Source organism: Lithobates pipiens, unplaced genomic scaffold (assembly GCF_037356315.1).
Source record: "Lithobates pipiens isolate NorthernLeopardFrog02 unplaced genomic scaffold, aLitPip1_a1.2 Scaffold_16, whole genome shotgun sequence".
Lineage (NCBI taxonomy): Eukaryota > Metazoa > Chordata > Amphibia > Anura > Ranidae > Lithobates > Lithobates pipiens.
In genome coordinates this window covers 553,646,097-553,668,623 of record NW_027507748.1, presented here as the reverse complement: position 1 = coordinate 553,668,623, position 22,527 = coordinate 553,646,097, and the positions used below count along the sequence as shown (strand labels likewise).

Below are 22,527 nucleotides of genomic sequence, written 5' to 3'. Positions count from 1 at the left end.
CCTCCCAGCCACGTACAAGTCCACGTGTTTCTTGGGACTGTAAATCATCCCTACAAGACTGCTGCTGCTGCTGCTGATGCTGAGTGCCAGCCTCCACCTCCATGCTGACACAATCATCCTCCTCCTCCTCTTCCTCCTCCTCATCCTCTTCCTGTGTGATAGGTGGCACAGCAGGGACACTGTCTGGATAAAGGGGGCCTTGAGAGGCAAGGAAGTCCTCCTCTTCCTGCCTCTGTTCTGCCTCAAGTGCCCTGTCCATTATTCCACGCAGCGTATGCTCCAAGAGGTGGACAAGAGGTACAGTGTCACTGATGCATGCACTGTCACTGCTCACCATCCTTGTGGCCTCCTCAAACGGTGACAGGACAGTGCATGCATCCCTGATCATGCCCCACTGGCGTGGTGAGAAAAAACCGAGCTCACCTGACCCTGTCCTGGTGCCGTAGTCGCACAGGTACTCATTGATGGCCCTCTGCTGCGTGTGCAGCCGCTGCAGCATGGCCAACGTTGAGTTCCATCTGGTGGGCATGTCACATATAAGGCGGTTCTTGGGCAGGTTCAACTACTTTTGGAGCTCAGCCAGCCGAGCACAGGCATTAAATGATCGACGGAAATGCACACAGACTTTCCTGGCCTGCTTCAGGACATCCTGTAAGCCGGGGTACCTGCCCAAGAACCGCTGCACCACCAGGTTAAGGACGTGAGCTACACAGGGCACATGGGTCAGTTGTCCCTGTCGGAGGGCGGAGAGGAGGCCTGCCCCTGCAGAGCTGACAAAACATCCGCCCCAGTGTGGCTCCTGTCCCCCTAACAAACCAGCGCAAGCACGGCATGGCATCGTTTTGCCTGCGTACTTGCGTAGCCACTGGAAAGCCTACGAAGCACCGCTGGTTCTGAGGACAGAGCACTGGAAGAGGCCATGGAGGAAGAAGAAGAGGAGGGGGTGGAGGAGAGAGGCGTGTCACAACCAATAGTAGTATTTTGGAGGCGTGGTGGCGGAACAACCTCCAACACTACTGCACCTTGTCGTGCATCCTTCCCAGCTGCCAGAAGAGTGACCCAATGGGCCATGAAAGACAGGTAACGTCCCTGTCCATGCCTGCTGGACCATGAGTCAGCAGTAATATGCACCTTACCGCTGACCGCCCTGTCCAGCGAGGCAAGAACATTGCCTTCCACATGCCGGTAGAGAGCCGGAATCGCCTTCCGTGAGAAAAAGTGGCGTTTGGGGACCTGCCACTGAGGAACCGCACATTGTACAAACTCACGGAAGGGGGCCGAGTCTACCAACTGAAAAGGCAGCAGTTGAAGTGCTAGCAATTTAGCCAAGCTAGCATTCAACCGCTGGGCATGTGGATGGCTGGGAGTGAACTTCTTTCGCCGGTCCAGCAGCTGGGGCAGGGACATTTGCCTGCTATAATCGGACGTGGGTGTACCGCTAGCAGAGTTCCCGGAAGCACTTGGCTGTGACACACCTAATTCTACACCTTCATTCCTCTCAGAGCAGGTTTCAGAGAGGACTGAAGGTCTAGTGGGGTTGGAGATGCCAGCTGATGAGGAGCAAGGAGAGGTCCACTTTGTTCTTTGGTGTGGGTCTTTGAGGTACGCTTGCCAATGAGCTGCATGGCAGGTCAACATATGTCTGGTCAAGCATGTGGTGCCCAAGCAGGTGATGTTTTGGCCACGCGAGATACGCTTGAGACATATGTTGCAAATAACAGCGGTGCGATCTGATGCACTCGTCTCAAAAAAGGCCCACACCAAAGAACTTTTAGAATAACGCGCAGAGGCAGCGCCCTGCACAGGCGGAGCTCTGCGGTGTGATTCAGTCGGTGTGCTGCCCCTAAGCTGGCCCCCGGAGGGCATCCTGCCTCGTTGGACATGTGCCTCCTCCTCCTCCTCCTCCTCCTCTCTCCTTCCAGGCACCCACGTGGAGTCAGTGCCCTCATCATCCCCTCCCTCTTCATCGCTGTAGCAAACCTGGCAGTATGCTGCCGCTTGTGGAACATGACTGCCAGATTGCTGTCCTTCTTGAGCATCCCCTCTCTCTGCGCTCACGCTACTGCCTTCCTCTAGCTGAGTGTCATCATCAGAGCCCACAAAACACTGGGCATCCTCCTGGAGCATGTACCCAACACTGTGCTCAAAGAGTTCAGGAGACTCCTCAGGAGGACGTGGTGGGTCTAGGGAAGGAGTCACTGATGATGACATTGAGAGGAGGGAAGACGATGCGTTGGCAGCTGCTTTGCTAGTACCCTGAGACTGGGTGAGAGAGGATGAGGAGGATGAAGAGGGCTTGGTCATCCACTCTACCAAGTCGTTGGCATGTTGCGGCTCAACATGTCCAGCTGCCGAAAAGAAGGACAAGCGTGTCCCATGGCCACGTGCTGATGACAATGCACCGCGTCCACGACCAGCACTGTTGTCTCTAGACACAGAGCCTGCTTGCCCTCTTTTATCGGCTCGCGCCTGTCTGCCTCTCCTTGCTGGCCTTCCAGACATGGTAATGGCCTGAAGGGAGTTGGGTAAAAAAGCAGTTGGGTAGTATATATTGTGCTAGAGGCACACAACACCCACTAACTCCTGCAGATGCCTTTATTATAGAACACCAGAGATAAAGGGGTATATACAGATGTATACTGTGCTGTGCTGGATGCACACACAACTTCCAATAACTCCTGCAGATGGCAAGTGGGCTCAAATAGAGAACAGCTATGTAGGTGGATATAGCGGTATGTACTGGGTACAGAGCACGCAGACAGCACGCACTAGCTCCTAACACTACTGACTGCAAGCTCTATTATAAAAGATAGATCACTAGCTATATAGGTGAGGTGAATATAGCGGTGTATACTGCGGTCAGGGCACGCAGACAACAACCACTACACAACAGCAAGATCGGAAATCGGCCGAAAACAATCGGTGTGTACTGTGTTGAAGGTACACCCACTGCTTCAGACGCCAACACACTACACAAGGCCGCCGCGCTGGCGGCCTTATATAGTGTGGGGCGTGCACTACACAGCCTGAGCTATGATTGGCCACAGGCATCCTGACTGTGGCCAATCATGGCTCTCCTCGCTGCTGGCGCTGCGATTGGCCAAGCATGCGGGGTCACAGTGCATGCTTGGCCAATCATGAGCCAGCAATGCACTGCGCCATCGCAGTGCATTGTGGGCCGTGAGCGCCACACGAATTTGGCGCAAACGGACCAAAATGTTCGGACTTCGTCGAACGGACGAACAGCCGATGTTCGAGTCGAACGTATGTTCGACTTGAACACGAAGCTCATCCCTACTCTTCAGGAGTGATTGACCAAAAATATATATACAGGCGTCAATGGAAATAGGTACAACACCTTTCCAATGTGTTTTGGCACCAGTGGAGGAAAGAGTACCTGCATGTTTTCCAAGGCCTTTGCAAATGGCAAATACCCAGGCCAAACATTAATGAAGGAGACCTCATTCTTCTAAGGGACAAGGAAGCATGTCGCAATGAATGGCCTATGGGGCTCATTACCAAGGTCTTGCACAGCGATGATAGGAAGGTTTGGAAGGTGGAAGTAAAGGTGACCAAAGGAGGTACAGCATGGACTTTCTTACGACTGCTTCTCAGCCTTTTGGCTAAGATCAAGTGTAGTATCTGTTCTTATCAGTTGCCAGAGGAGGCGCTGACGTCACTCCCGAGTGTGGGGAGGGCAGATGCAAATCCAATTGTGTCATTGCACCTGGAAGGGCGGTTTCAGTAGGGGTCAGCATCTGGGCATCCATGGTGGTGTCAGTGGGGCTTCAGTCTGAGCCGCCCGGAAGGGTGCTCCTGGTGAGGACGGGTGCTACATGCGGTCTGAACCCAGAGGGTCGGGTCTCTGGCCTTCTGGCCTAGATTGGGGTATTCCTACCTCCGGACAGTCTTTCAAGAGAGAACACTGGGTCCTCCTTTGCATGCAGGGGAGGAACGTTTAGTATCTCTGAATGTAATGAGGTAGGAATGATGGGAGCAGGGGTTGAGCTTGTGGATGGGCAGGCTCTCCCCGGGCTTCCTGAACTCCCTGCCTTCCTAACTGGAGTGGGGGCTGCTGTGGTCTGGGCTGTTGGTCAGGGTGGTCTTGAAAGCCTATAGAATATGTACCCCTGGAGTGGCAGTCCAGGGGTGTCATAAATTCACTGTGAGTGAGGGTCACCTTGATTTTGGGCACCAAGGTCACAGCACCATAGCACGCTTTTTTAGCACCTGCCTCTTGGGCCGGGCCTTTTGCCTGGGATCAGAGGAATTTTTTATTCCTGGCCAGAGGGTCTGGTCCTGGTTTTACACAATGGCCACCTTTTTCTCTCTCCTCTCCACTTATTCCCCCCCCCCCCACTTTATTTAATGTATTCCTTTGTTGTGTGTGTGTCACTTTTTTGTGTTGTGCACTGCATGTGTGACAAGTAGGGTCGCAGGTCCTCGGGCCTGTCCTGAAAGTTTGGGAAGGGGGTGGACACGGCCTTCTGGCTTAGTTTGCCCTCTCTCTTCTGGGGTCTCCCTTCAGGGGAGCCCTACCTAGTACTTGGGTGGGTCTGTTTCGGCAGACCTTCCAAAGAAAGGGGTCTGTCTGGTTTCGGCCAGACAGACCATGTTTTAAGTACCCTTGTACCCCTGGCACTTTTTGTGTATCACTCCCTATGTGTGTGCACATTTTTTTGGTACCGGGTGCAGTTTTTGAGTGTGTTTTGCACGCCACAGGCTTTCAAAAAAAATAAAAATTAAATTATTGGTTCTACACACTAAATAGTCAAACACTTGCATGGTGGCTGCACGCTTGGTAAATAGTAAAGTCCAAAAATAAAAAGTAATGTACTAATGCGCTACCAAAAGAGTGTTATAGACACATATAAAGTGCTTAGTGAAAAAATATATAAATAAAAAGCAGCTAGACTTCTGTAGTGATACCAACACCAATAAATATACATATATATATATATATATATATATTGTGAGGGGTTAGCTCGGTAGCGGGTGGGTGTGACCCCCTGGATGGGTTCACAACACAAAGTCAGGCACAGCAGACAGCGGTGTAGGTTCAAAAAACAAAAGATCCGGTTTATTTCTGCTACATGCAGTGATACATAAACAGCCAAACAAAATAAAACAAGAAAATAAATCCTGGTCAGCTTGACCTCTAACTACACACGTAGACTCCCTGTCTAACAACTGGGTGCAGCCTTGTGCTGCCCCAGTCCCTGTCTCTATTGTAGGGGTTTGCCACACAGGCGTTAACTCACCGCACAGAACAGATCTCAGACTCCCCAGTCTATACACACAAAACTGGTTCCAGGATGGAGCATCTCCCTATGCATGCTGGGGTTTTTTGTAGAGGTCTTAATGAGCCCACTTACTACAGCTGGGCTCATTAACTCTTCCCCTCTAATTGTAAAAGTCTGCATACAGCCTGAATCTAGGACACATATATTTCCCATCCTGAATACAACCAGGTGATTTTACCTGCGTGCTGCCACATACCCCCCCCCCCTCTTGTTTCAACCTTGGGGTTGTAACACAAGTAGCCAGACACGCATGTATCCGAGACAAAGCATCCACATTCCCCATTTTAACACCAGGGCGATGCTTAACTGTAAAGTTAAATTCCTGTAGGGCCAGGAACCACCTATTTACCCTTCTATTGGTCTCCTTGTTTTGAGCCATCCACTTTAAAGGAGCGTGATCAGTCACCAGGTCAAAGTGCCAACCTAGCAGATAGTACCGAAGGGAATCTAGAGCCCACTTCACTGCTAAACATTCCTTCTCAATCGTGGAGTAATTTACCTCATGGGACTTCAACTTCCTGCTGAGGTAAATGACTGGGTGTTCTTCCCCGTTCCAGACCTGGGATAACACTGCTCCTAACCCAACGTCTGATGCATCAGTTTGTACAACAAAGTCCTTAGAGAAGTCTGGTGAGTACAACACTGGCTGGCTATATAAAGCTGTTTTTAAGGACTGAAATGCTTCCTCAGCCTCTGGGAACCATTTAACCATAACCGACTCTTTCCCTTTTGTCAGGTTGGTGAGGGGCACAGCCTGAGAAGCAAAATGGGGAATGAATCGTCGATAATAGCCAGCGATTCCCAGAAAGGCTCGTACCTGTTTCTTGCTGTTGGGACGTGGCCAACTCTGTATGGCCTCGACTTTATTGACTTGGGGTTTTATCACCCCCCTCCCAATAGTGTACCCAAGATATTTGGCCTCCTCCTGTCCAATGGTACACTTCTTTGGATTGGCCGTAAACCCAGCTTCCCGGATAGAGTCTAGGACTGCTTGTACTTTTGGCAAATGTGAGACCCAGTCTGTGCTATGGATAATCACATCATCCAGGTAAGCTGCAGCATATTTCTGATGGGGCCTCAGAATCTTATCCATTTTCCGCTGGAATGTTGCCGGTGCATTCTGTAACCCAAACGGCATTCTTTTATATTGGAATGCCCCATCTGGGGTTACAAACGCAGTTTTCTCCTTGGCCGACTCGGCCAGGGGAATTTGCCAATACCCTTTGGTGAGATCAAGAGTTGTCATATATCGGGCTGTTCCCAGCCGGTCAATCAACTCATCTATACGTGGCATGGGGTAGGTGTCAAATTTTGTAACTTTATTTAATTGTCTAAAATCGTTACAAAACCGCCAGCTCCCATCAGGTTTGGGCACTAGTACAATAGGACTGGACCAGTCACTCTGGGACTCCTCTATCACACCCAATTCCAGCATCCTTTGAACCTCCCCACGTATTGCCTCCCGTCGGGCCTCTGGTATTCTATAAGGTTTTAGTTTTACCCTTTCTCCTGGCGGGGTGATAATGTCATGCTCTACGCCAGATGTTTGTCCCGGAAGCTCAGAGAAAATCTCTTTGTTACGAAGTACAAACTCTTTAACCTCCTGTTGTTGGGGTTTCGATAAGGTGTCTGCTATTCCAACCTCAGGAACTAAGCAGTCAGGCTGTACTTGTGACAAAGTCTCTGCGACTAGGGATTCCCTATCCCTCCAGGCTTTCAGCAGATTGACGTGATAGATCTGCTCCGGCTTTCGCCTTCCTGGCTGTCTAACCCTGTAGTTCACCTCACTAATTTTTTCAATTACTTCATATGGACCTTGCCATTTGGCCAGAAATTTGCTTTCAACCGTAGGGACTAGCACCAAGACCCTATCCCCCGGGGAAAAAGTACGGGTCTTGGCCCCACGGTTGTACACTCTCTGCTGTGCTAACTGCGCTTGGGTCAAATGTTCCTTTACAATTGGCATTACCTGTGCAATTCTATCTTGCATCAGGGTGACGTGCTCAATCACACTCCTGTGAGGAGAACTCTCATTTTCCCAAGTTTCCTTGGCGATATCCAGCAGCTCTCTTGGGTGTCTCCCATAGAGCAACTCGAAGGGTGAGAAACCCGTAGAGGATTGGGGTACCTCCCTAATGGCAAACATCAGATAGGGTATTAGACAATCCCAATTCTTTCCATCTCTATCCACCACCTTCTTTAACATTTGTTTTAGGGTTTTGTTGAATCTTTCAACCAACCCATCTGTTTGGGGGTGATACACAGATGTACGCAATTGCTTCACTTTGTACAACTTGCATAATTCTTTCATAACCCGGGACATAAAGGGTGTACCTTGGTCCGTAAGCAGTTCCTTACAAATACCCACGCGGCTAAAAACAAGGGATAGCTCTTTGGCTATGGTTTTGGCCGAGGTATTTCGAAGAGGAATTGCTTCCGGATAACGGGTGGCATAGTCCAATATAACCAAAATGTACTGATGCCCCCTAGCAGACTTCATTATCGGACCTACCAAATCCATTGCGATCCTCTCAAAGGGGACCTCAATGATAGGAAGAGGTACCAGTGGGTTACGGAAATGTGGCATAGGTGCCGACTTCTGACACACAGGGCAGGAGGAACAATACTTTTCTATTTCCTTCATGACCCCAGGCCAATAGAATCTCTGCAATACCCTCTCTCTGGTTTTCTCTGTCCCCAGATGACCTCCCAGAATGTGTCCATGAGCCAATTCTAACACCAACTCCCTGTAAGGTTTGGGCACCACAAGTTGCTCAATGGTTTCTTCTGCCCTTTGAGCCACTCGATACAGCAGGTCCCTTTCCACAGTGAAGTACGGGTAAGTGCAAGTCTTATCTGGGTTCACTAACTCGCCATCTATTTTCACCACATTTTCCCGTGCCTTTATTAGGGTGGGGTCTTTTAACTGTTCTGTGGCAAAATTTTCCCTGTGAACCTCAAGATCCGAAAACTCCACAGACGGCATGTTTTCAACTGAGGATGTTGGCTCCTCCCTAGTTTCTCGAGTTTCCCCCGCCAATACCGACAAGGGAAATTCAGGAGAGTCCTCACCACTCCCAGAGGAATTCTGGTCATCTTCCTGGTCTATAGGGGCACCAGTGGGGGGCTCAGGACAATCCCAGAGTTCCCAGAATTTTGGAAAATCCCTTCCCACAATAGCATCATGTGGTAAGTGAGACACTAACCCCACCTGATGAGAGAGGTTACCTTTGGGGGTCTCAAAAAACACTGAAGTTACAGGATACTCTCGGGTGTCCCCATGCACACAAATAACAGCCACCCTGTTATTCCCAGAGACCTCTGTAGTAACTAATTCAGCTTTTATCAATGTTACCAGGCTACCTGAATCTAGCAACACATCAACATGTCTACCATTAATACACATTTTACATAAATGTCTCTCAGGTCCCCGAATGGCAGTGCATGCAACTGTCGCAAACAGCGACTGACGTCTCTCCCTTATAAAGTCACATTGCATAGGCTCATCCACAACTGGGCAATTGGCTGCAATATGTCCCTCTTGCCGGCAGCGGTAGCAAATAATTTTTTTCGCTGCCTCTTGCAGCATGGGCTTCCTGGGCTGCTCCCGCCAGACCTTAGGTAGAACTCCCACCCTCTCACTCTCTCCACCCTCACCCCTTGGAGTCATCTTACCCGCCACTGGGGATGATCTGGTCTTAGGGGGGAAAGTCCGTGAGTCCCTGGAAGAGGTGGTCAAGTTCTCTGTAGCCAAGTACCTCTCAACCAGATCCACAAGTTTATCTGCATTTTCTGGGTCTCCATGGCTTACCCATTTTTGGATGGCAGTAGGAAGAGCTCTCAGGAAACGATCCATAACCACACGTTCCACAATGTTTGGTGCGGTCAAAATCTCTGGCTGCAGCCACTTCCTGCTCAGGTGAATGAGATCATACATTTGAGACCTGGGAGGTTTTCCAACCTGAAAAGTCCAGTTATGCACACTCTGAGCCCGGACTGCCAGGGTGACACCCAGCCGTGCCAATATTTCTGCTTTTAGCACCACATAGTCTTTTGCTTGGTCAGGCTCTAGGTCATAATAAGCTTTCTGCGATTCCCCAGTTAACAGAGGGGCCACCAGTCCAGCCCATTGCTCCTTAGGCCACTTTTCCCTTTCCGCAGTCCTTTCAAATGTGGTCAAAAACACCTCCGGATCATCCTCTCCAGTCATTTTTGTCAGTAAACGGCTCACACCAAAGGATGCGGTATTATTGTTCCCACTTGCTTCATTGGTCTGCGGACGTTGCTGTATCAATGTCTCTATTTGCTGTTGAAAATTCTGCTCTTGCTTCTGCAACAGGTCTATGAAACGGGCTTCAGATCGCTGCTGGGCTTGTTGCTGAGCTTCCAAACTCTGCTGCAAAGTTGCATTTGTCTGCTGCTGGGCTTGTTGTTGAGCTGCAAGGCTCTTTTGTAAAGCTGCATTTGTTTGCTGCTGGTTTGCATTTGCTAGAGCCAGCTGTCTCAGTATCTCCTCCATGCTGGCCTTTAAAAAAAATTGAAAAAAAAAAAAAAACTTGCCAAAATTCTCCACCAACTGTGAGGGGTTAGCTCGGTAGCGGGTGGGTGTGACCCCCTGGATGGGTTCACAACACAAAGTCAGGCACAGCAGACAGCGGTGTAGGTTCAAAAAACAAAAGATCCGGTTTATTTCTGCTACATGCAGTGATACATAAACAGCCAAACAAAATAAAACAAGAAAATAAATCCTGGTCAGCTTGACCTCTAACTACACACGTAGACTCCCTGTCTAACAACTGGGTGCAGCCTTGTGCTGCCCCAGTCCCTGTCTCTATTGTAGGGGTTTGCCACACAGGCGTTAACTCACCGCACAGAACAGATCTCAGACTCCCCAGTCTATACACACAAAACTGGTTCCAGGATGGAGCATCTCCCTATGCATGCTGGGGTTTTTTGTAGAGGTCTTAATGAGCCCACTTACTACAGCTGGGCTCATTAACTCTTCCCCTCTAATTGTAAAAGTCTGCATACAGCCTGAATCTAGGACACACATATTTCCCATCCTGAATACAACCAGGTGATTTTACCTGCGTGCTGCCACAATATATATATGTATGTATAGTAAAGCAGCGCTAATTATTTAAAAGTGAGCAGACATAAAGTGCTAGTGGGCAAAAATACCAAACATCTTCTTTTCTGCCTCTGTTCTTGACCCTATGGATCTGAAGATATTTTCCTTTAGGAAACTGTAAGGAAAAGCTGCAGTGATTCCCTGTCCTGGATACACCAAGGAGGATAAAGAAACTGCCTTGACGTTTATTGATGCATCACTAGATCCGTTGGGGTCTATCCTTAAGATGAGAGGCTAGCAATACTGGGGGAGGATTGTGAAATCATTTTTTATTACCTCACATTTATAAATATATAAATACAAGTTTCTGAGCATGACAGTGAAGAGGAAGTGACTCATCTGTCAGATTCAGACTCAGAATACAAACAGGTAGATAGCAGCAGCACCCCGACAGATAGCTCTGAAGATGGAGTTGTGGTCTCTGCCAAGGTCAGGTGTACCCGACCCTGTTCTTCTGCTGCTGTTGAGGAGCAAGAACCGCAGGGTAGACATGTGCATTTCGTTTCGTTCCGAATCGAAATTCGGACTAATTTTCATTATTCGGACATTCGGATGCATCCGAATTACCGAATTGCAATGCTAACGAATTCAAACGAAATTCGAATCAAATTCGAAAAAATGACATTTTGCAACCCGACTTTGGGGCCATGTATCTCGGGGCCACTTATAGCTAGGAACCCCAAATTTGGTATGCAAACACAGTAGAACTAGCACTACAACATATCCAAGTTACAGGGCCCCAAAGTTGGGTTGCAAAATGTAATTCTCTGCTTCAGAAAAGTGCTTGACATTTTGCGACCCGACTTTGGGGCCCCATAACTGGGGGTCACTTGGAGATAGAAACTCCAAATACGAGATACGTGGCCCTAAAGTCGGGTCGCAAAATGTCATTCTCTTCTGCAGAAAAGTAATATAAATGAAATAAGGTGTGTGTGTTTTTTTGCACTGGTACACTGCAAGTATGAGAAGTTGATGTGACAGATGTATATAAGTAACTAACCATCTTCCAAAATTTCTAATTCAAATAGAAAAGATTAGAAAAATATATAATTTAATAGAATAAAATAGAAAGAATATATAACCATCTTCTGAAATTCTAATTTCAAATAGAATAATTTGAATTTCGAATAGTATGAATTCAAAATTTTTAATTAATTAATTTTAAATTTGGATAGAAAAGATTATAAGAAAATAGAAAGTAGACTAGAAAAATGATAGAACAGAATAGAATAGAATATATTATATTTTATTCTGTTCTATTGTTTTTCTAGTCTATTCTTTTATATTCTATTAAAATCTTTTCTATTAAAATCGAAATCATTATATACTAAATTCGAATTTCGGAAAATGGTGGTTTTATAATATATATATATTTCTTTCCGACATTTGAATTTCGTATAGAATGAATTAGAATTTGAATAGAAAAGATTAGAATAGAAATAGAGAATAGACTAGAAAAACAATAGAACAGAATAGAATATAGATACTATCTATTTCATTTTTAATTTCTTTTGCAGATTACTATTTGTTTCCATAAGATCTCCTGCAGACTATTAGCATCTATTTAAAATTTTTGCAGATCTCCTGCAGACTATTAGTATCTATTTTGTTTTCTAACCAGATCTCCTGCAGACCATTAGCATCTATTTCATTTCATCTATTTCAAGTTGTGTATTTTCCACTTGCCACGACACCTGCCAGGAGTGCTACGTGACCTGCCACGAGTGCCACGTGGCCTGACACGAGTGCCACGTGGCCTGACACGAGTGCCACGTGGCCTGACACGAGTGCCACGTGACCTGACACAAGTGCCACGTGACCAGACACGAGTGCCACGTGACTTAACACGAGTGCCATATGACCGACCACGAGTGCCATGTGACCAAGTTGTGGATTGTCCGCTTGCCACATCACCTGCCACCAAGCGACCCAGATATGGGCAATATGAAAGTACTTTTCTGCAGCAGAGAATGACATTTTGCAACCCGAATTTGGGGCCACATATCTCGGGGTCCCTTATAGCTAGAAACACCAAATTTGGTATGCAAACACAACATAACTAGCACTACAACATATACAAATTTGGGGTTTCTAGCACCAAGTGACCCCGAGATACATGGCCCCAAAGTTGGGTCACAAAATGTCAAGCACTTTTGTGCAGCAGAGAATGACATTTTGCGACCCGAATTTGGGGCCACATATCTCGGGGTCACTTATAGCTAGAAACACCAAATTTGGTATGCAAACACAAGTGACCCTGAGATACATGGCCCTAAATTCGGGTCGCAAAATATTTTCGATTACAATTGAAATAGTTTCGAATGCGGTTGAAATAATTTCGAATCATGTTGAAATCATTTCGAATTCGGCAGAAATATTTTTGAATTTGGTTGAAATATTTTCGAATGTGATCGATTTTTTGAATTCGGTAGAAAATTCAACGAAATACGAAAATGAATTTAAGTAATTTAACGAATATAACTATACAAAATTAATTAATTAACGAATTAAAACGAAACAAAACAAATTTTTTCCTTTTGCACATGTCTACCGCAGGGTTCTTATATGGAGCAGATAGTACTAGTGCTGCTCATTCTTCTGGTGAACTGGCAAGCATCAGTGGCCTAGTACATCCTGGTCATACATCCAGCACTGCAGTAACACTTGGTGATGTGGCGAGTCCCATAAGTGCAGTTCAAGCTGGCGAGGTTGCTAGCACATGTAGTGTCCCGCTGCCACCAAGAAGAAGACAAACACAGGCCCGTCAAGCCCATAGTGCCCTTCCTACTGCATTTGCCAATCCTAATTGGGAGCCCACCACTTCTGCAGCACCCATACTTCCCCCATTCACTGGCCAATCCAGAATTCAGGTGGAAACAGTTGATTTTTATTCGCTGTTTTTCACAGAAGAACTCTATAGATCTATTGTGGACCAAAGCAATTTATATACTGGTCAATTCATCGCCGCTAATCCCCAGTTGACCCTTGCCAGAGATTGGAGACCTATTACAGTCTCCAAATTTAAGACCTTCCTGGGCCTATCCCTCCTCATAACTAAAAAGAGTGAGTTGCGGTCATATTGGTCCACTGACCCAATTCACCATGTGCCGGTGTTCTCTGCCTCCATGACCAAGACACAATACGAGCAGATCTTGCGGTTCATGCACTTCATTGATGATGAACTCGGGGTGATCCTGGATTTGATCGGCTCTACAAAATTCGGCCCCTTGTAAAACCACTCGTAAACCCCTTCAACAGTTTGCAGCCTTGTTCACTCCCGATCAAGTTGTCTGTTTGATGAGTCCCTGACTCATCAACCAGACAAGCGTTTTTCTTACCACTTGTCTATCAAACAGCATCTTCCGAGCAAGCCATGCCAGATAATGGGGTCAACATGTATAAGCTCTGTGACAGGGCAACAGGCTATACATATAGTTTTATGGTTTACAAGGGAAAAGATAGTCACGTAGAGCCGGAGAACTGCCCAGACTACATAGGGAACGCTGGTAAGATTGTGTGGGGCTTGGTGTCACCCTTATTCAGAAAGGGGTACCACTTGTACGTGGACAATTATTACACAAGCGTGGCAATTTTTAGTCACCTTTTTGATTGTGGAATTGGTGCATGTGGCACCATGCAAGCTAATCGCTGGGCTTCCCCCAGGGGCTTGTAGAATCCCGACTTAGACAGGGGGAGAGAGTCTGCTTGAAGTGTAATAATTTGTTAGCAGTGAAGTGGAGGGATTCACGGAATGTTTTCATTCTGTCCTCCCTTCACGCAGATATGACAGTCCAAATTTCTATGGCAACTGGTGTTGTGGAGAAACCCCTCTGTGTCCATGAATACAACCTTAATATGGGAGGGGTGGACCTCAATGACCAGTTGTTGGCACCATACCCAATTGCCCGTAAAACCAGACGCTGGTACAAAAAAGTGTCTGTGTGTCTGTATACTTATTTCAATTGGCTCTGCTGAATGCTTTTGTGCTATACAAAGCTTCACGATGGACAGGATCCTTCCTCAAATTCCAGGAAGAGATCGTCACAGGCCTTCTGTTTCCAGGAGGTGCTATGGCCCACCTTCCCAATGCAAATGCAGTGAGCCGGCTGCTTGAGAGGCATTTTCTGTATGTCCTCCCTGGTACCCCTACCCAAAGAACACCCCAAAGAAGATGTCGTGTCTGCAGAAAACACGGATTTAGGCTTTTACTGTCCTGACCAACCTTGTCTCTGCATCGGTGACTGTTTTCAAATGCTACCACACACTAGTGGAGTATTAGCGTAGGGTACAGCACTGCAGAGTCCTAGGGCACACTAACACAGGGTCTTGAAAGATGTGATGGCCATCATATTTTGAGAGACCCTAATCTGCAATGTTCAGTTTACAGTTTTTATAAAAGTGAAAAAAGTGGAAAAACAACACACAAAAACACAACAATAAAAATTAAATAAAAAAGCCAAAAATAGTTGTGGTTTTATTTTTCTTCTCTCTCTCTATCTTTGTTCTATTGATAACCATCATTTGCTTAGCAGGTATGCCATTCAGCTGAACCATGGGTTTATTTATTCTGACAGCAACAGCGTTTGCGCCAACGATGCGTAAAGTCGTGACTCCAGCTGTGTCAGAGGTGATTTCACCACCACAGTTAAAAAAAAAGAGCATATATGCCGAAGCATGGGGGCGGGGGGGAGGAGCGATTTGCTCCTAACATTAGGGGCGGATTGCCCCCATGCTTCAGCATATATTTTTTAGGCACAGATCGCAATGTTTTATTTAGTTAAAAAAAAATGGTGCATGTATGCCCATCTTTAGAAGTTGGTGGATGAAGGGAGGTATTCTACATACCCACCAATTAATCTCTTTTTTTCGTTCAGCCCACAGGCTGCATGAAAAACAGAACATTACAATGTATACACAAGGACCAGCGACGTACTGGTATGTTGCTGGACTTTGAGTAGTTATACCAGAATGATGACTGCAGGTTTATTTTATTTTTTAAAGATTTTTTATTGCACACAAAAGTATTATACAGAGTAGAACATCAAAGATATGTAGACCCCCGACAGTAAGAGGAATCAACATGCATTAGGAGCAGTAAAGATTATATACATCCATTTTCACATGTCTGAGCCTTTGATGTCTACCCCCCATAATACACTAAAATATATGTGCTTTTTCTTTTTCCATTTGCTACAAACAACATAAATGTAAACCAAAAACCAATTGAATAACCGCACAAAGAAACCCCCCGAAGAGAGTGTCTGCTTTCCAGTGTTATGTTCAGTAAGATACAGAAAAAAATATCCCTGTCCACTTCAAAAAGTGCACCCACTGCGATGCCACCATCCCAGCTCCTAGGCTTGAAGATAATCCTAGATAACCCACTGTTCTAACATCAGAATCAACCCATAGGAACCATAAAATCCTAAACTTCTTGGGAGCCCCTCTAGCCTCATTATACATCAGCACATCCGCATTTACTATTTTCTTCCACATCCCCAGTGTTAATCGTTCATCATGTATCCAGCGTCTGGCAATGAGTTTCCTCACACCAAAAAACAGGATCCTGAGGAAGTGTTTTGTGTGCACATTCATCACTTCTTCCTCAAAGACCCCAAGAAGACATCTCAGAGGAGAGCAAATGTTTGGCAGATTAAAATTATCTGAAATAAATTTAGTCAACTGCGACCAACGGTCTCACTTTTTTGCATTCCCAGACCATATGTAGGAAAGTACCTTCCGCACCCCTGCATTTGTGGCAATTGGCTGATTCCCTCCTTTGCATTCTGTAAAGTTTAGCTGGTGTATAATACTGTTGGTGAAGGTAACTGAACTGAATCATTTTGTCCGTGGAGGAGACCACAGACACCAAATATGTGTCCATTATCTCCTGCCACATCTTCTCAGACAACTCCGGGACAAACGCCACCCATCTCATCATGGGCCTAGTAGCTGCAGTCAACACCCCCAGGCCTACCGCTCCATAGTATCTAGAGATTCACTTAGCTGGATCTGGATCAATCAGAACCTTCTCCAAATCCATGTTCTGGACCATGGTTTCACCCCCCCCCCCCCAAACTGCGCAATCGCAGCATGGCGTAGCTGCGCATATCGAAAGACCCAAGACTTTTTCCCTTAGCTGTGCAAAGGTACAGAGATGCTTATCCTGGTATATTTGATGTAAGTATTTTATGCCATATTTAGCCCAGGTATTTTGCCCATCTGGTAACTTAAAGAACTCCCCTAGGGTTTTATTACACCATAGGGGACTATTTGGGGATAGCCACAGGGGATCATCTTTCCTCCATTGTGAGCATAAGTGGAACACCTTCCAGGGCAATGCCATTTTCGATCCCGCCTTCCTCCCTAGGATCCCTTTCTTATACAACATATTTTGTAGAGTTTCCTGCGAGGTGGCAACTGCAGCCTCCAGTAGGGTAGTGTGTCAGGTCACCTTGAGGTGAGGTGACAGATGCACACCGTAGGGATCAGGAGTGCACCGCAAGGTTGTGGACCCTAAGGCTGACTGCTGCGGACGGGAGACAGATCCCACCAAGGTTAGAGCGTAAGATTCCCTGGGGCGCGGAATCTAAGAGCCAGCAGGTGTTCACCAGAACCTCTAGTGGTGAGGATGGACTTGGCTGCAACTGGCTCCAGGTTGCGACCCCAGGGTCCCCCAGCTGGCACCCACAGTAGGCAACAGGAGGATAGGGATAGTGAGGGATAAAGCCAAGGTCGGGGCCACAAGCAGACAGGAATAGTCAGGGACACGCCAATAGGTCAGGATCACAGGCAAACAGGGATAGTCAAGGACACGCCAAAGTCGGTAACGGAACAACAGAAGAGCACACGGCAGGTAACAGGCAGCTAAACACACAAAGGAATACACAATGGTTGATCAGCAGGGTTGGCCTGCAGTGCACAGGTTAATATAGAGTTCTCTGATAGGAGTTAGGGTGGAGTCATGCCAGAGGATGGATTACAAAAGCTGTCAGGTGAGGGTCGGCTGGTCTCTAGAGATGAACACATGGAAGCAGGTAAGCAGACAAACTCTATTGCATAACCATGACATAGTGGCATTGGGCATTTGCGGAAAAAGTCCCCAGTGCAAACAAATTAGCTGTGAGGCCATGAAATAAGACCGTAAATCAGGAAGGGCCATCCCACCCATTGTAATTGGAAGCTTTAAAACTGCCAAAGGTACCCTGGGTGCCTTGGAGCCCCACAGAAAGTTCACAATAATGGAATCAATTTGCTTAAAGACTCGTAGTGTCACATAAATCTGTGAATTGGAGATAATGTACAGAAATTAGGGGAGAAAAATCTTAAACAAATGTATCCGTCCCATCAAGGTGGTCGGTAAATTCTGCCATCTCTGTACCTTCCCCCGAAAGTTCGCCATTAGGGGAGCTGAACCTCTATCCCCAAGTACTTAAAGGAGGTAGACAATGGGATGGGGCAGTCCAACGGAACCACCACTACCTCATAAATAAGGAAGAGGGAGGATTTTTTCCAATTAATTTGGAATCCAGAGTAGTCCCCAAATTCCTGAATCAATCGGAAGGCTTCTGAAATCGATGGCCCCGGATCCCACAGATACAAGAGCATGTCGCCTGCATAAAGTGATACTTGCTCCTCAAACTCCCCAAGTCACAGACCATTTAACCCTTGAGTGGTCCTTAGCTTAACCACTAGAGGTTCTATAGCCAGGGCAAACAGGAGGGGTGAAAGTGGACCCCCCTGCCTGGTGCCCGAAATATATGAAACAAATCTGAAATAATACCATTAACCCTCAGTCTAACTATCAGGTCTGTGTACAAAAGCCGCACCCAAGAGATAAAAACAGGGCCAAAGCCATATGACTCAAGGAGGTGGAACAAAAACAACCATTCCACCGAGTTAAAGGCCTTTTTTGTATCCAAGGAAGCCACTATTCTGGTCCCGGAGTTGTCATGAGCTGTCTGGAGATTCACAAAAAGTCTCCTAACATTCATCTGTGCACATCTTCCCTGAATAAAACCAGTTTGATCCGGATCAACTAATCTCAGAATAACTGATTGCAACCTACCCGCCATTATTTTGGGCAGAATCTTTGTGTCAACATTCATGAGCGAGATCGGACAATAGGAATCACATTCCCATTGATCCTTCCCCCCTTTGGGGATCAGGACAACCAAGGCTTCTCTCATAGAGGGGTGTAGTCTACCGTCCGACCTCGCAGCGTTGAACACTTTCAGTAGTCGAGGGGCCAAACCAGTCCCAAAGGTGTTTACCATTCCACGGGGAGGCCGTCTAATCCCGGAGACTTCCCAGGGAGGAAAGAGGCAATCGCCTTCTCCACTTCCTCCACCGTAATACCTGTTTGCAAGGCATTACTGTCCTCCTGCGATAACTTAGGTAGGTCAATATCTGCCATGTAAGTCACCAAGTTCTCCATCCCCAGAGGAGTACAAGACCTGCACAGTTCTTTGTAAAATTGAGCAAATACTGTCAGGATTAGGGATGAGCTCTGTGTTCGAGTCGAACATACGTTTGACTCGAACATCGGCTGTTCGCCCGTTCGGCGAATTCCGAACATTATGGGCCGTTCGCGCCAAATTCGTGTGGCACTCATGGCCCACAATGCACTGCGTCATCGCAGTGCATTGCTGGCTCATGATTGGCCAAGCATGCACTGTGACCCCGCATGCTTGGCCAATCACAGCGCCAGCAGCGAGGAGAGCCATGATTGGCCACAGGCAGGATGCCCACCCAGAGTAACTGTGAGGACTTATAGTGTTGTGGCACCAGCACCACAACCACCAAAGGTCAATTTTTCTACCACTGTTCAACAATGGCATGTAATTACAATTCTTGATATAATCGTTCACAGCAGGGCGCTCCAGCGCCCACCAAGAGTCACTTTGAGGGCTTACAATGTTGTGGCAAAACCAACACCGCCATTTCTGCAGAGCATATAGGGCAGGCCCCTACTTTCAAACATCCAACTTACAAACATCTCCTACTTGCAAACGGAAGGAGACAACAGCAAGTGAGATGAAAAAAGATGGACGACAAAACAAATTATACAGGGGTGATAACCCTTCCCTATGTTTTCCAAAAAGCTTAAAAATTGTTTTTTTGACTGGAGCTACACTTTAAAAATGTACCAGTTGAAAATTACAAACAGATTCAACTTAACACAACAAACCTACACAGTCCCTGTCTTGTTTGCACCGCCTGTATACTGCTGTTCTGAGTATATAGGGCCTGGGGGCCACACGCATTTCCTTTTTTTAATATGGGTACTGGGTTCACCTTAATATGCGTACAAGACCCAAAGGGGCTGGTAATAGACAGGGAGGGCTACCCATGCCATTTTTCTCAATGATTTTCAACCATATTGCAGGAACCAGATATAACATTAAAACCGCAAGCAGTTTTAAATGGTGTTATTTCCGTTTAATGTAATTTTGTGCAGGGACTGTTCTAAACACGGGAAACACGTGGCACTTCACAGGCATACTACAGACACCCCCCAGGCACCATATTTAAAGGAATATTTCCCTTTTTTTTTTTCACTTTAATCATCATTAAAATCAGTGCTCCCGCCAAAACGGCCATTTTTAAAAACATTTTAGGCATTCACCCATGTCCCCTGGGGCAGGAGCCAGGTCCCCAAACCCTTTTTAGGACAGTATCTTGCATATTAGCCGTTAAAATTAGCACTTTTAATTTCGAACGTTCGAGTCCCATAGACTTCAATGGGGTTCTAAAGTTCGTACGAATTTGGGGTCCGTTTCGAAAGTTCTGGTGCGAACCGAACCAGGGGGTGTTCGGCTCATCCCTAGTCAGGATATCAACTGAGTCACATATTTCAGTTCTGGAGTTGTCATTTACCGATTTAATATAGACTGGAACATAGTCCAGCCGTGTCAAGTATGCCAAGAGTCTGCCATTCTTGTTGCCAAATTCAAAAATGCGTCTCCGTTGTGCATTGTTGAGCTTAGTGGTACGATCCGTTAGGACTGTTTTGTACTCCCTGGTTCTAGTCTGTAAAGTCAGTAGTCTCGCCCTAGTGGGGTCCCTTACATATTCTGCCTCCACTAGCGTCACGTCCGTTTCCTTAAATTGAATTGTGGAAGCCAACTGTTTCTTGAAACCCTGTACTTCGGTCATAAACACTCCGCAAATGCGTAAGCCTGGTTTCAGGCCAAGACTAACTAACATCCAGTAGCATAGGGGAGTGATCTGAAAAGGCTCTGGGCAAATAGGTAACCCCCTTGACCAATGCCATACCGCCACCCTCCGACAGGATAGTGTCTATTCTGGAGAGCGTCTTGTGCATTTCCGAACAGCAAGAATACTCCTTTATATCAGGGTGATGAAAAAGCCAGACATCTCTAAACCCATGAGTAGACATCCAGCCTGCAAGGGGGGTCGATTCACCAGTAGTCGTTCCCAGTCTATACAGGGCCGGGTCAGACACATAATTAAAATCATCTAGTATGTAGATCCTCCCCTCTGCCACATGACTAAGTATCATCTTGGTATCATTCTTTTTAGCCAGCGGCCGGCTTTCATGTAAAAACAATCCTAGTGACTAATTAGCCTCTAGACTGCTATTACAAGTACGGATTTCTCAGGCTCTCCTGTCCTAACAGGGAACCCGAGAATGCAGCCGGTGGTTCTGTCAGCTGACCATGGAGCTGATCAGAGACCAGAATGGCTCCTATCATCTCTATGGCCTAGGAAACCAGAAGTTATGAGCATTTCATGACTTAGGTTCCGCCGGATATAAACAGCGCCATTGGGAATTTTTTGCAAAGCATTTTATCACACCGATCTTGGTGTGGTCAGATGCTTTGAGGACAGAGGAGAGATCTAGGGTCTAATAGACCCAATTTTTTTCAAAAAGAGCACCTGTCACTAACTATTGCTATCATAGGGGGTATTTACATTCCCTGAGATAACAATAAAAATGATTAAAAAAAAAATGAAAAGGAACAGTTTAAAAATAAAATAAAAAAAGCAAAATAATAAAATGTCCCCCCGTGCTTACGAGCAAAGGCGAACGCAAATGTCGGTCTGGTGTCATATGTAAACAGCAATTGCACCATGCATGTGAGGTATCACCGCAAAGGTCAGATCGAGGGCAGTCATTTTAGCAGTAAGGGCTTTTACAGGCTTTTAAAAATGTATGTAGTTTGTCGCCGCTGTACGTTTGTGTGCAATTTTAAAGCATGTTGTGTTTGGTATCCATATACTCGGCATAAGATCATCTTTTTTATTTCATCATCATTCATCATCACATTTGAGCAATATAGTGTGTTTTAGTGCATTAAAATGTGTGTTAAAAGGTGTGTTTTTTTCCCAAAAATTTCATTTGAAAAATCCCTGCGCAACTACTGTGTGAAAAAAAAATTTGCAACACCCACCATTTTAATCTGTAGGGCCTTTGCTTTAAAAAAATATATACTGCTTGGGGGTTCAACGTAATTTTCTTGCAAAAAGAAAAAATTATTTCATGTAAGAAAGGGCTTTGTCTTCAAGTGGTTAGAAGAGTGGGTGACGTGTGACATAATAGGAGTAGTTTATATGTTAGAGTGCGGATGCGGGTTACAGTACATAGGGAGAACTTCGAGACCCCTACATGTACGGCTGACGAAACATATTAGTAGTATCAAAAAGGGTCTTACTACACACAATGTTTCCCGCCATTTTAAGCAGTTCCACCAACAAAGCTCTAAAGGTTTAAAGTTTTGGGGGATAGAAATAATTTTTTATTCGTCAGTTAAGCCGTAGCGAATCATATTGGATATATGAGACCAAGTTTTTAACCCCTGGGGGGCTTAATGTTGATTTAATCTTGATGTTTGATCTAAATTGTTTTATTTGTTTTTATTTCTTTTTGTAAGGTGACGTTGTGTCCTTTTAGTTTCCTCGGATTTGTCCTGAGGTAATGTCTGTGAATATATATAATTTTTTTTATATATATTTATATATATTTTCTATATAATATTTTCATCACATATTTATGTGCTTTAGTTTAAATTCCGCATACCACAATATGTGGCATTGTTTTTAACATATGTAATATCATGCGTGATGTCT

The 22,527-nt window shown here is 46.0% G+C and overlaps 1 pseudogene; it reads left to right on the top strand.

Moving 5' to 3' along the window:
- The first annotated feature begins 3,603 nt into the window (after positions 1-3,603).
- Positions 3,604-3,714, top strand: LOC143986329 (U2 spliceosomal RNA; annotated as a pseudogene).
- Positions 3,715-22,527: the final 18,813 nt, after the last annotated feature.